This window comes from Sarcophilus harrisii, chromosome 3 (genome assembly GCF_902635505.1).
Source record: "Sarcophilus harrisii chromosome 3, mSarHar1.11, whole genome shotgun sequence".
In the NCBI taxonomy this organism is placed as follows: Eukaryota; Metazoa; Chordata; class Mammalia; order Dasyuromorphia; family Dasyuridae; genus Sarcophilus; species Sarcophilus harrisii.
This window is the reverse complement of record NC_045428.1, coordinates 294,005,403-294,019,519: the sequence shown is the minus strand read 5'-3', so window position 1 is coordinate 294,019,519 and position 14,117 is coordinate 294,005,403.

Sequence of the window (14,117 nt, the reverse complement as noted above, 5' to 3'; positions counted from 1 at the left end):
CATACCTTTATATTAGAAAAATTATTCTGGATGTTGTTTATCATAAACCAGAGAGCAAAAAGCCTAGAGACAGTGAGAACAGTTAGGAGTCCATTATGATAGTTTAAAGGAGAGGTGATAAGAGTATAAAGCAAGATGATTCCAGTGAGAATAGAGATGATGGAATGTATTTAGAGAAACTACAGAGATAAAAGGGCCAGGACCTGACACCTAATTTTATGTTGAAGATGAAAGAGAGAGAAAAATCAAGTGTAACTCTGAGTATGAGAGAACAGAAAGATAATGGTGTCATGAAAAGATATAAGTAAATTACAAGAAGGAGCAGGTTTGGGGATGGGGAGAGAAGAAAACTATGAATCCATAATAATAAAATTAGAAAATTACAAAAACCTCAGAAGTCATCTAGGCCAAATTATACCCAAAAGGGTATAATTCTTCACTATAACATACTTGTATTGAGCATCCAGCCTCTGTCTGAAGACCTCCAAGGAAAGAAAACTCAGCACCTCTTAAGGTAATCCATTAAATTTTTGGTCAACTATTGTAGGCATTATTAAATTTTTTTTCATGGATATGTAGAGCTTGAAACAATGGGAAAACAATGAAATAGATAAACCATTGGTAAATATGATTTGAAAAGAAAAGAAAAACCCCAGAATACCAGTATGAAGGATATACCACTAATGAAAATTAAATTAAAGCATCTATTGAGAATTATTTGCCCAATTACATACCAATACATTTAAAAATTCAAGTAAAATGAAAGAATACTTACAAAAATATAAACTACCTATATTAATAGAAGAGGAAATAGAATGTCTAAATAAATCTATTTTAGAAAAAGAAATTGAAGGTAATAAATGAACTTATTTTTAAAAAGCCTTCAGGAAAAGTGAATTTCGCTAAACATTTAAACTTCAACTAATTCCAATATTAAACAAGTTATTTGGAATAATAGGCAAAAGTATCCTACCAAACTCCTTTTTTGAAACAAATATGGTACTGAACCTTAAACCAGGAAGAGCAAAAACAGAGTAACAAAACTATGGAACAATTTCACTAATGAATATAGATTCAAAAAATATTAAATAAAATACTAGCTGAGAGACTATATCAATATATCACAGAGGTTATATATTATGATCAAGTGGGATCTATATCAGAAATGATTTAACATAAGGAAAATTATTAACATAATTGACTGTCAATAATAAAGAGAATAATGATTATATGATTATAAATAGATGCAGAAAAAGCTTTTGAGGAAACACAACACTCACTCATTCACACACACAAAAAAATTGAAATGATAGGTGTAAATGGATTTTTCCTTACAATGATAAGAAGCATCTACCTAAGACCATCAGCAAGCATTATCTGTAATGAAGATAAACTGGATGTCTTCCCAATAAGATCAATTGTGAAACAAGGATGTCTACTATTCACCAGTATTATTCAGTATTATTAGAAAAGCTAGCAATAGCAATAAAAGAAGAAAAAGAAATTTAAGAAATCAGCATGGGTAATGGGATGATAATATGATCTCTTTTGTATATCATTTTGATAATATAATTGGAAAATTTTAAAGATTCAGCTGAAAAGTCATCTGAAATAATTAATAATTTTAGCAAAGTATCAGGATATAAATAAAACCACATAAATTAGCAGCATTTTTATATATCACCAATAAAACCCTGCAAGAAAAGATAGTAAGAAATACTCTATTTAAAATTACCATAGATAGCATAAAATACCTGGGAGTATAACTGCTAAGACAAACCTAGGAACTACATGAAGATAATTATAAAACAATTTCTATATAAATAAATTCAGATTTCAATAATTTGAGAGATGTTAATTGTTCATTGGTAGGCAAAGTCAATGTAGCAAAAATAACAAGATTACTTAATATGCAATGCCATCCTAATTCAATTATTAATTTTTTAAATTAAATTAAACTAGAAAAAATAGAATTCATTTGAAAAAATAAAAGGTCAAGAACATCAAAGGAATAAATGAATAAATATATATATATACATATATATATACACATACATAATATATGAGATATCAAATCAATTAGAAGCACATGGAATGTATTGTCTATAAGATTTATGGTTAGGAAAAGAATTTATGAATGAACAAGAAGTAGAGAGCATTTGAGACATAAAATGCATAATTTCAATTACAATGAATTTAAAATGGAGTTATACAAATAAAACCATGTATCCAAGATTAGAAGAAAAGCAGAAAATTTGAAGTAGAAAACTTTAGACAGTTTTTCAGATAAAGGTTTCATATCACAAATGTATGTAGAATTCTGTTGAATTTATAAGAATGTGAGTCATTCCCCAATTGATAAATGGTCAAAGGATATGAACAGGAAGTTTTGGGAAGAAGAAATCAAAGATATAGATAGACAGATAGATATAGATACTCATATAAAATGCTCTAAATCATTACTGATTAGAGAAATGCAAAGCAAATTAAAATAACTTGGAGATACTATCACATACCTATCAGAATGGGTAAAATAAAGAAGGAAGTAAAGATCAATGTTGGAGGAGATGTGGAAAAATTGGGACACTAATGTACCATTAGTGGAATTGTAAACTGACCCCAAAAGTTATAAAATAGTGCATACACTTTGACCCAGAAAATCACTGTTAGGTCTGTCTTTCAAGATGATCACAGAAAAAGAAAAAGAACTTGTTTGTTCTAAAATATCTTTAGCTATTTTTGTTGTAGTGACAAAGAACTGAGAATAGAGGGAATGTCCATCAATTGGGGAATGACTAAAAAAATTGTGGTATATTATTGTGATGTAATGTGTTATAAGATGGATGTGCTATAAGAAATTATGAGCAGGTTAGTTTTAGTAAAGCATAGGAAGACTTGTATGAAATAATGAACTGAACCAAAAGAACATTATATAATATACAATAATAACATTTGAAGAATAACTGTGGAGGACAAAATTATTCTGAGCAGTAAAAACACTCAAATCAACTATAGAGGACCTATAAAGAAAGATATTATACATATACAGAAAAAAACCTTATAAATAAAAGTATTCATAGTTTTACATTACAATATCCCCTCTCCTTATCTTGTCCTAGATGATATCCTGGGTATAAAGTTGTTCTGGGAAGGGTAACAATTCTCCACATCATAAGGATAAGATTTGAATGAATAGTACTACTTTTAAAAAGTTTTGCAAAGAGGTCCTACTATACATGTGACCATTGCTAGAAATGTTATACTGTTTTATGGAGGAAAGGTAAGGGCAAAGGGTTCTTTTTCTTGGGACTCCAGAAATTTTTTTGAATAGTAGCAAAATTCCCGATATCAACTATATCAAAAAGTTATCCATTGCAGGACTAGAAGGTCCTGATGGATCTGGCCTGTCTTCTATTTGGGACTATACTCCCCAAGACATCACTTCCTACATTCTCTCTTCCAAAATTTCACCAAACTATAGAAATCCAAACTAGATTTGTTCCTGTCTTTCCATCCCAGGAGGAAGGATGAGTTGAATGGATTTGGTTTTTACATTGATTTACACTTGGATGTTTGGATCAGGAGTCTCAGAAGGCTTAAGGCAGTCAAATGTGTTCTTCTGAATACCTGGCATTAGCATTGAACAGAAAGGTGAGGATGTAAATAGATGAATGGTTGGATGGATGAATGAATGGATAGATGGATGAATAGATAGGATGGATTAAAAATTATTTCCTTCTGGAATCCCTGACTTCCAATCCTGTACTCCAATAAGTAGTACAGACTGACAACAAAAAACTGAAAAAACTTGAATTTGAATCAACATACAGAGAGCACAGAGGGGGTGACAGGCAATTAACCTGATTCCTCCTTCCTGCTGCTGCTCTCCCCATCATTTCAGAAAGGGAATGAGTTACCATGGCTACCTCCTACCACAATGGTATAATGAGAATAATGCTACCATCAGTTAAGCACTGGTAGTGCCCACTGGCAGTAGCATAAGTAGAAAAGTGGGAGGAAAGGAGGGAGGAGAATAGGAATGGAGGGAAGGAAAGAGGAAGGAAAGATAGAGGGGAAAGGAAAAAAGGAAGAAGGGTGGAAGAGAAAAAGGGAAGGAGGGAGGAAGGAAGGGAGTGAGAGAGAGAGGGGGAGGAAAAGAGGGATGGAAGGAGGGAGGGAGAGAGGAAGGAAAGAAGGAAGGAAGGGAAGGAAGAAAAATAACATTTATATATTCATAAAGGAAATTTCATAATACTGACATTAAAAGGATATTAATTAGTGTGACCAGAGGAAAATGGAATTATTTCTACATCTATGTGGTTCCTACTTAGAGGAGAAAAGCATCAGGTTTAGAGTCAGAAAAAATTATGTTTGAATCCCTGTGTATGTTACCAACTATCTGTGTGACTTTGGGGAAGCAATTTCATCTATTTTGGCTTTAGTTTTCTCATCTGTAAGGTGAGGATATCAAAGGAAATGTTTCCTAAGTTATCTTACAACTCTAGATTCTATGAAGCAAAATTCATTTTTTCTCTTATCTTTCAAAGGCACTTTAGGCAGGATTCCCTAACTAAGACAAAAATGCAATGAACTTAGTGCAAAATAAGAGTTAGACACTAAGATGTTCTTCCTACCTTCTGTTGAAATAGGAAGTTTGTGCTCTTGTAAAACAAGATAAATCAGCAAAGATGACAATTTGATCAACAATATTTACTAAGAACCTACCACGTGAAAATTTAGGCACTAAAGACAAATAGAGAAAACCAAATCCTCCTATTCTCAAGAGCTTCTTTTCAACTGAAAACATACAACATATACATACTTATTTAGAGAGGGTGATAACCACAAGAGGGAATCAGGGAAGGGTTTGTGGAGAAAATGACCCTGGAGCTGAGCCTTGAAAGATTCTGAAAAGCAGAGATAAAATGAAAGAGAAGAGAGAGAATGTCACCTAGAAAACACCTATATTAAAGGATGGAAAATGGATAATGATTCAGGAGATGGAGAAGTAGATAGATTGGAGATCTAGTTTTAAAAAAAACCAGTATCATGGAAGAGTATGGAGAAAAGGCAATAAAGATATACACAAATATATACAAGATAAATACAAAGAAAATAAATACAAAATAGATAAATCCAATGAAGTTTGAGAACCTAGCTATTGAAGAATCAGGAAACACTTCATGTAGAAGGTGATACTTAAGGGAGAGTTTCTATGAGACAGAGGAAAATGGGGATATACCTTGTTAGGTATGGAGGACATGGAATGTCTTGTGTAAGGAAACTATACTGTAGAGTATGAAAGGAGAGAGCCTTGTACTGTGAGACTAAAAAGATAGATTGGGGTCAAGTTGTGAAGAGCTTTAAAAGCTAAATAGGAGAGTTTCTATATGATCCTGTAGGTAACAGAATTCCACTTGAGTTGACAGAGTAAGGGAATAAAAAAGTCAGCTCTTCCTTGGAAGAAAATCACCCTGGCCACAGTGTGAAGGATAGACTAAAGATGAGACACACTTGAGGCAGACACCAAATAAGAGGATGTTGTAGAAGACTAGTTGATAAGTATTTGAACTAAAGTGCTAAGTGTGTGTGTAAAGAGAAAATAGAAACTAGAGATGTGGAGGTGTTGAGATTTGGCAACTGATTAGATATAGAATTAAAAGAGAGGGAGAAGTCTAGGATAAATTCTATTACAAATCTGAGAGACTGGGAGAATGGTAGTGCCTTCACTAGAAACAGGGAAGTTTGGAAGAGTATTGGTATTTCTTGAAGAAAGATAATGAGCTTTGTTTTAGATATGTTGAGCTCTGGTGTATGCAGGTAGAAATATCCAATAGGCCGTTGATCATAAGAGATTATCCAATAAGAGTTTTATTTAAATGTACTATATTCCAGGCAATGTGTTCATTGTTCTTTGAGATGGAGTTCATTGATCTAAATTTTAAAAATCTCTAATAGCCTTTCTTTTTAGAAATTATAGTACTTTGAAATGAGACAGTAATTAATTTCATTCAAAAAAGCTATAATAGCCATTCAGAACATTTTTGGTAGTTGTGGTAACATTTAATTCTGATCATACAAAAGATTAAAAGCAAAGAGTTGCTACTAAGATGAATAATTTCAAAATCATATAGTTATATCATGTGCATAATTGTTTATTTTATTTTGACAAATATTTTTCTTTTCTTTTTCATTCTGAACTTCAAATACCATATAAAATGAGCCTGTACACACAGTATAAAGACTGTACATAAAACTGGAGATCTTGAGTAGACATAGTTTGTTTTTCTTTTAAATGTATAATGAATTCAACAGGTAACTTTCAAAACCGTTCTACTTATGATTCTTGTTATTGCTATGGTAAATTATGCTTATAGTTTTCCTTATATTGAAGCAGTCCTGCATTACTAATATAAATTCAGGATGATCATAGTGTATGATCTTTGTAAAGTATTGCTGTAATGTCCTTTATAGTATTTTATTAAAAAAATTTGTGTCAATATTCATTTGGGAAATTGGTCAATAATTTTCTTTTCCTGTTTTTGTTCTCCCTGGCTGAGATATCAGCACCATATTTGTATCACTGAAGAAATTAGCAGTACTCCTTTTAAACTTTTTTTTCCAGTTTACATAATATTGAAATTAATTGTTATTTAAATATTGGGTATAATTCTCTTGTAAATCCATCTGGTCTTGCTTGGGTTTTTTCCCCCCCTAAGGGAGTTCATTGAACAATTGACTTGTTCAGTTTTTTCCTAAGATAGGGTTATTTAAATATTCTATTTCCTCTTCTGTGAATCTGGTCAATTTCTTTTTTTTTTTGTAAATATTCATCTATTTCATTTAGATTGTCAGTTTTATTGGCATAGAGTTGAGCAAAATAACTCCTAATATTTGCTTTAATTTCATCTTCATTGGTTATGTGTTCCATCCTTTTCATTTTTTGCTTCTTGTTTGTGATTCTTTCTGGCTTTTCTCATGTTCTTTTCTGTGCATTTTCTTTTAGAAGATGCTTCAATGACCTAATAATTTCTTTTTGCAAACAAGAAAATGGAATTAAAAAAAAAGTTATCCTTTTTTGATGAAAACATTTAAAAAACAGACGAGTGGCAGTTTGTTAAAAGAAAACAAAGTATAATCTACATATTGAAGTTCTGAAATGCTTAGAACACTGAGAGAAACATAACTCATCTACATACAAGCATATCAAATTGCATGCACAAGCTTTTATTGGGCTAAACTGTGAAACTGGCAAAGCTTATCTTTACTCTCCCTTCCGACTTATTCAGTTTTACTAAAGTCCTCCCACTCACCCTATTCACTCAATGTCTCACAATTTACCTGCACAAAGGCTCCCAACTAGAACCTATACTTTCTGTTCTTTTTTTTTTCAGTTCTTAACTTAAGTATACATGAAAAGAGCATTTCCATACATTCCACTGAACATAGAAAACATTTTCTGTATGAAAACATGACTATATTTCATAAAGTTTGCTTTAAAAAAAATTCTACTAGATACTTTCAAAATTGGTCTGGTTTGACCTTGTCAAGTAGTCAGGGAAAGTCTGGCCTTCTTCCCTTCTTCCCATTCTCTCAGGACCTCAGCTTTTTCTTAGGGTATTACTGAATGTAATGACTGACATCCTCTCTGAATTGTATAATTGCATTTTAAAGGGGCCTATGAGATATAATGTGGTGTTGTGTCTGGACTAGCTCTCTGGAGGATCTTGGTACCAGCCTGAGTCATTGGTCTCAGAAGAGGAGTGATGAAGCGAGACTCATGTGGATGGTCAAACATGGAGTCCATTTATTCCAAATTCTCTAACCCTTATATACCCTAATACCCTTATATAACTATAGCAACACTGTACATGCACTAACTATATATTGTACATGAGGACCACTTAAACAACTTGCTATTACATGCAGATGATTCTTTGCCACCTAGTATCACTCTGCTTCTACTATCACACAGGTTGTCACAGCCCCCCTGACTTCTCAGGAAGGCTGAGAGCCCTTAGGGGACATGGGGAGCCGAACCAGACATTGTTAGTAGGTTCCCTCTAGGCTGAAGAGTCTTACACCTCTCCCAGAGTCCCCCCACTGTCTGTGGCCCTCTACAATGTCTTAGTCCAAATAATGCTTCAGTGCTCAGATGAAAATGCATTCTACTACAATTGAAGAATACAACTTCACTGATGCCCTCTCAGTTCTGCAATCTTTGTCCTTCTCTGGTAAATTCTCAATAGGTTGTCCAAAGAAAAGAATTTTTGATAGTGGAAAGTTCAGATCAGTGGGAAATCTTATAAAATTGATTATTAACTTTTGGCCATTCATATCATGCCAAAAAAGCATCTTTAACCACCAGGCGGTATTGAGAAGCATTGACTCACATCTGTTTATAAAAACATATGATCCTCTGCTCTCTACCCTGGTGTTCATAATTGCCCCAGTGGTCAGAATACTAAGTTCTCTGCTCACCATGGTCCCCAGAGGTTTCCAACCATTTGTTTCTCATTTCATGCCTTACCCCACCCTCCATACACCTACAGAGCATCACTGTCTTGTTTTCAGAGAATTTGATAATCTATGAATGGGATATAACAACTTATGAACTGATTCAATCAGAAATCAGCTGTCTAGCCCCTCCTCAGTCCCCAAACCAGCCTTTTTCCTGACATAATTTTACTCAGTGATCCTAAATTTTCATAATCTTGACACAATGGAGTTGGTACTCTAGAGAAGCATAAAACATGTTTGAATATTGTGCAATTATCTTTATCCTTAGTATAAAAGCAATAAGCAAATAAACAGTACAGGATAACAAAAAAAATTAAGACTAAAATATCCAACAAATGGCTATAAAGTGATACCTCCTCCACTCTTTATATGTCCCATGAGAAACTGTAGAAGCTTCTTTTGGAACACAAGAGTTTCAGGAAATGTAGTTTGAATTTGATTAGTTCCCCATCACTGCATGCTTTGCAAGCAAGACAATGAGTGCCCTGTTAATGCCTAACCCTTCAGAAGAGCCGAAGAATTAGAAACTATGGAAGAAGTAGGAATTATGGGTCTAGTATGGGGCTTTTCAAAATTGTTCAGTCGGTAAGAAAAACCACTGAAGCCGAAAGCACTTTATTAAAGAGTCCTTGGCTCCCTCGAATTAAGTAGACCTCAAGTCTTTCTCATGATCTGAGATGCTCACTTCCTTTAAGGCCTTAGTTTTATAGTATTTGATACCTGGACAATACAGAAGTAGTAAGAACAACAATACAGAATCTCACGGATTGTTAGACCCTGGCCTTTGTCTTATAAGAAGGTTTATACAAAATATAGCATCTCCATTGGTTGACAAATGGTCTAATGAGCAGATCTTAACAGATCTATCTTGATCTTATAGGAGGTTCTACCAAAGTCAAATAGCAGATTCTTGGAATTGGGCTGATAAATGCATATCAAAACATCTACTTGAGCCAACAAGCCAGTGGAAGGGCAAGCTGACAATCAGGGTTATTCACTGGCTACTTCTTTGTGCTCATGCCTCCATGTTGGGCAATAGAGGAATGACAAGGGTTGAAGGGACAACAACTGTAATTGAGTCACCTTTGCCACACTGGGTTTGGGGACCACAACAAGGAAAGACAAAGTAAAGTCCCCTAGTTGGCTTCCTATGATTAAGGATGTGAACTTATAACCTATGATTCACAACTCTGGGGTCTGATGTGAAGAACTCATAATCACCACCCCTATGAAATCATATCAAACTGATTAATACTAATCGAAATAAAATAGGAGTCCAACAAATAATCTATCATACAAGATGTAAAACTGTCTTCAATGGAAACTGAAACTCACAAGGGCTGATATTTTATTGATCCTGATTGTTTTTGGCAGGACCTATAACCTCTTCTCTCTTCTAACATTGACAGTCCCAACATAAAGTAAGTGGATTCAGCCACCAGCCCTCATAAGGAACTGTGCGGTCATTAGATTGACCTGATGTCCTTCTTTTGATCAGATTTCCTCTGATCCCACCACTAAATCACTTTACTTTATCCCTAATGTGGGACAGGGGGAAAGGAGAAAGAAGGGCCAGAAAGAAGGGGACAAGACACATTTAGTTATAAATTCCAGTGGCTCCCTATTACCACAGGATCAAGTGTAAATCCTCTATTTGGTTTTTAATGCCCTTTACAACTTGGTCTGTTTTTCCCTAACATTACACCTTACAACTTGTCCAAATGTTCTTTGATCCAGCGATACAGACTTCCAGGTTATTTGACTTGTATCTCTCAACTCGGAATAATTTTACAAGGTGTTCCTGGTGCTTGGAGGTTTGTTATCCTCATCTCCACCTTCTTGCTTCATTGGCTTTCTTTAAGTCTCAACTAAAGTCTCATCTTCTGCAAGAAACCTTTCCTTCCTAAATCTTAGTGCTTTTCTCTTGAGGTTATTCCCAATTTATTTTGTTTATACCCAAGTTTGTTTGTTGCTGCTCACATCTTGTCTCTCCCCTCCCTCTGCCCCTGTCCCACTCTTTTAGACTATAAAGCTTCTTGAAAGCAGAGTTTTTGTTTATTTGCTTTCCTTTCTTAGTATTTCCAACACTTAGCATAAAGACTGGTACATAGTAGGTGATTAATAAATGCTTGTTGAACTGTGCATACCCTTTGATCCAGCAATGTTACTACTGGGCTTATATCTCAAAGAGATTATAAATAAGGGAAAGGGACCTGTATGTGCACGAATGTTTGTGGCAGCCCTCTTTGTAGTGGCTAGAAACTGGAAACTGAGTGGATGCCCATCAATTGGAGAATGGCTGAATAAATTGTGGTATATGAATATTATGGAATATTATTGTTCTGTAACAAATGACCAACAGGATGATTTCAGAAAGGCCTGGAGAGACTTACACGAACTGATGCTGAGTGAAATGAGCAGGACCAGGAGATCATTATATACTTCAACAACAATACTATATGATGACCAGTTCTGATGGACCTGGCCATCCTCAGCAACGAGATCAACCAAATCATTTCCAATGGAACAGTAAGGAACTGAACCAGCTACGCCCTGAGAAAGAACTCTGGGAGATGACTAAAAACCATTACATTGAAGTCCCAATCCCTATATTTATGCCCACCTGCATTTTTGATTTCCTTCACAAGCTAATTGTACAATATTTCAGAGTCTGATTCTTTTTATACAGCAAAATAACGGTTTGGTCATGTATCCTTATTGTGTATCTAATTTATATTTTAATATATTTAACATCTACTGGTCATCTTGCCATCTGGGGGAGAGGGTGGGGGGGGAGGTAAGAGGTGAAAAATTGGAACAAGAGGTTTGGCAATTGTTAATGCTGTAAAGTTACCCATGCATATAACCTGTAAATAAAAGGCTATTAAATAAAAAAAAAAAAAAGAAAAATTCAAAATAAATAAATAAATGATTGTTGACTGACTGATAAACTGATTAAGGTCAGCCCTACCCATATATATGTGCAGCCTTAAGTTTTTCATTGATCTGAATACAATTCAGTAAACACAGTATTGAAAATACTTTTTAATAATATATACCTCTTCAGATGCTTAAAGTTATATCATGTCCCATTCCAACTATTCCCCATCTTAATATAGTTTAAGCAAAGTACAGGTTTACAAGATTCAGTCCAAGGAGGAAAATTACTCCAAGGCAGAACACAGCACAACCTTAAAGTTATGTGAGGGGAGAGAGAAAGAGACAGACAAAAACAGAGAGATACAAAGAGACAGAGACAGAAAGACACAGACACGAAGAGAGAGACAGAAAGGGAGGGGAGAAGGAGGGAGAGAGAGAGAGACAGAGACAAACAGAGAGACAGAGAAAGAGAGGGGGGACAGCCAGAGTGGATGGAAACAGGTCAAGGTCCCAACTGAATGTCCAATTGAAGGGGATATCAGAATTGGTGATTCTTATAGGATGTTTTATCTGGTAAGAGTAGAACCAGGCACTAGGGGGAATGAGCAGGGATCCTAGACCTGGGATAGAGATTAAGGTTAGAGAGTCATGCTAATTCATGTCAGGGGCAGAGTCGGGGAGGGAAGTAGGGATGCATGAGGAATTGGTGGCTAGATAATTTTCAAATGGATAGAGGGGTTGTGGTGGGCTGATAAATGTGGAACAATCACTTTTGCACACATACACATACAAAATGTTACTGAGGACACACTTTTATATTTAATTCAAATCATTAACATTTTCTCCATCACTTTTTTGAATCTATACAATCAACAAATCAATAAATCAAATCCTGATTTGTAGCCTTTGACAATTTCTGAGGCTATTTACATTCCCTCCATTCCCAAGGTTTCACTTCTCTAGGCAAAACACCCCATGTTCCTTTAATCAACTCTCATTTGACATGATTCCTTAGCATCTTGGTTTCTCTATTGGATTCCAACTGGAATTATAACAAAACCAAATTATGTTAATAAAATATTTTCTGGATATAAAAAATATAAGATCTCTTCCCAAAACATCAATAAATGCAGCTGTGAATATAAAACTCTTAGCTTTGTGACTTTGGGTAAATTATTTAATCTCTCTAGGCCTGAATTTCCTCACTGTGAAATGGGAATGATAATAGTACCAATTTCTCAGGATTATTGTAAGAATCAGAGGAAATAATATATGTAAAGCTCTGTAAGAAATGATTCATTAGGATCTCTATTCCAATCAGTATTAATCACTTTGGCATTTTATATGAATCATATAGGAATAATTAGATTAGATAGATCTTTATACTAGGCCTTTCTAATGAGTCCCATACATTAATGTAATTAATGCTCACTACTTGTTTAGTGATTATGATGTTCACTTGTGCAACGACAAGAATGCTGACAAAGATAACTCCAACCTGTTTTACTCAAATTTCCCATCATGGATGGGATGTCTTGATTCTTTTGAAAGTCTTACAACTTATTTTGTATCTCTCAACCACTCTCTTTTGTCCAACATGAGCAGGTGATTATCTTATGATCATTTAGTCAATGAAGATGTCCCGTACTTCACCACCCTGTGACCCTCCCTACTATTAATCATTTTTGACCCTCAAGAGCAAGGTCTGTCAACCAATGAGATTCTGTATTTACCATGCTTCTTTTGTATATTTAGGTAGCAAACCCAATAAAAACCAAGGTCCTGGGAATCAGGGGATTAGAGGAAAATCTGAGACTTACTTCATTAGAGAGCATCCCTGAACTCTTTAATAAAGTGACATTGGTGCAGAGCTCTGATTTAGTTTCTTTTATTGTAGATTTGACATTTTAAAATCCCACAGATCTTTGCAAATGTAAAAGAACTATATAAATCCTAGTTATTATTACTATTATCATTATGGAAGATGAGAGTAGGATTATTTTGTTTTCTTTCCTTAGATTTTTCCCTCCCTAGATTTTTTGTCCTTGTAACCTCAAGTTTCTAGGTCAGTAGCTTGCACATAGTAGGCACTATCCTATAGGATCCTAATCCTATGAATTAATCAATTAAATCATTAATTCAATTGAATGCAGAAGAAGAGCTGTGAGACAAACTGTCTTCTTCCACTAAAATAGTCTCCATCATAGTTTAGCACAAACTAGGCATTGATTCACATCTTATACCATATACCAAGATAAGGTCGAAATGGGTTCATAATCTAGACATAAAGAATGATATTATAAACAAATTAGAAGAACATAGGATAATTTACCTCTCAGATTTGTGGAGGAGGAAGGAATTTGTGACCAAAAAAGAACTAGAGATCATTATTGATCACAAAATAGATAATTTTGATTATATTAAGTTAAAAAGTTTTTGTACAAACAAATATTAGAAGGGAAGCAATAATCTGGGAAAATATTTTTACATCCAAAGGATCTGATAAAGTCCTCATTTCTAGAGAAACTGCAGCTAAGTGGCACAGTGGATAGAGCACCAGCCCTGAAGTCAGGAGGACCTGAGTTCAAATCTGATTTCAGATACTTAACCCTTCCTAACTATGTGACCTGAGCAAGTCATTTAACCCCAATTGCCTCATAAATAAATGAATGAATGAATAAAATATATAGAGAATTGATTCAAATTTATACTTGTTC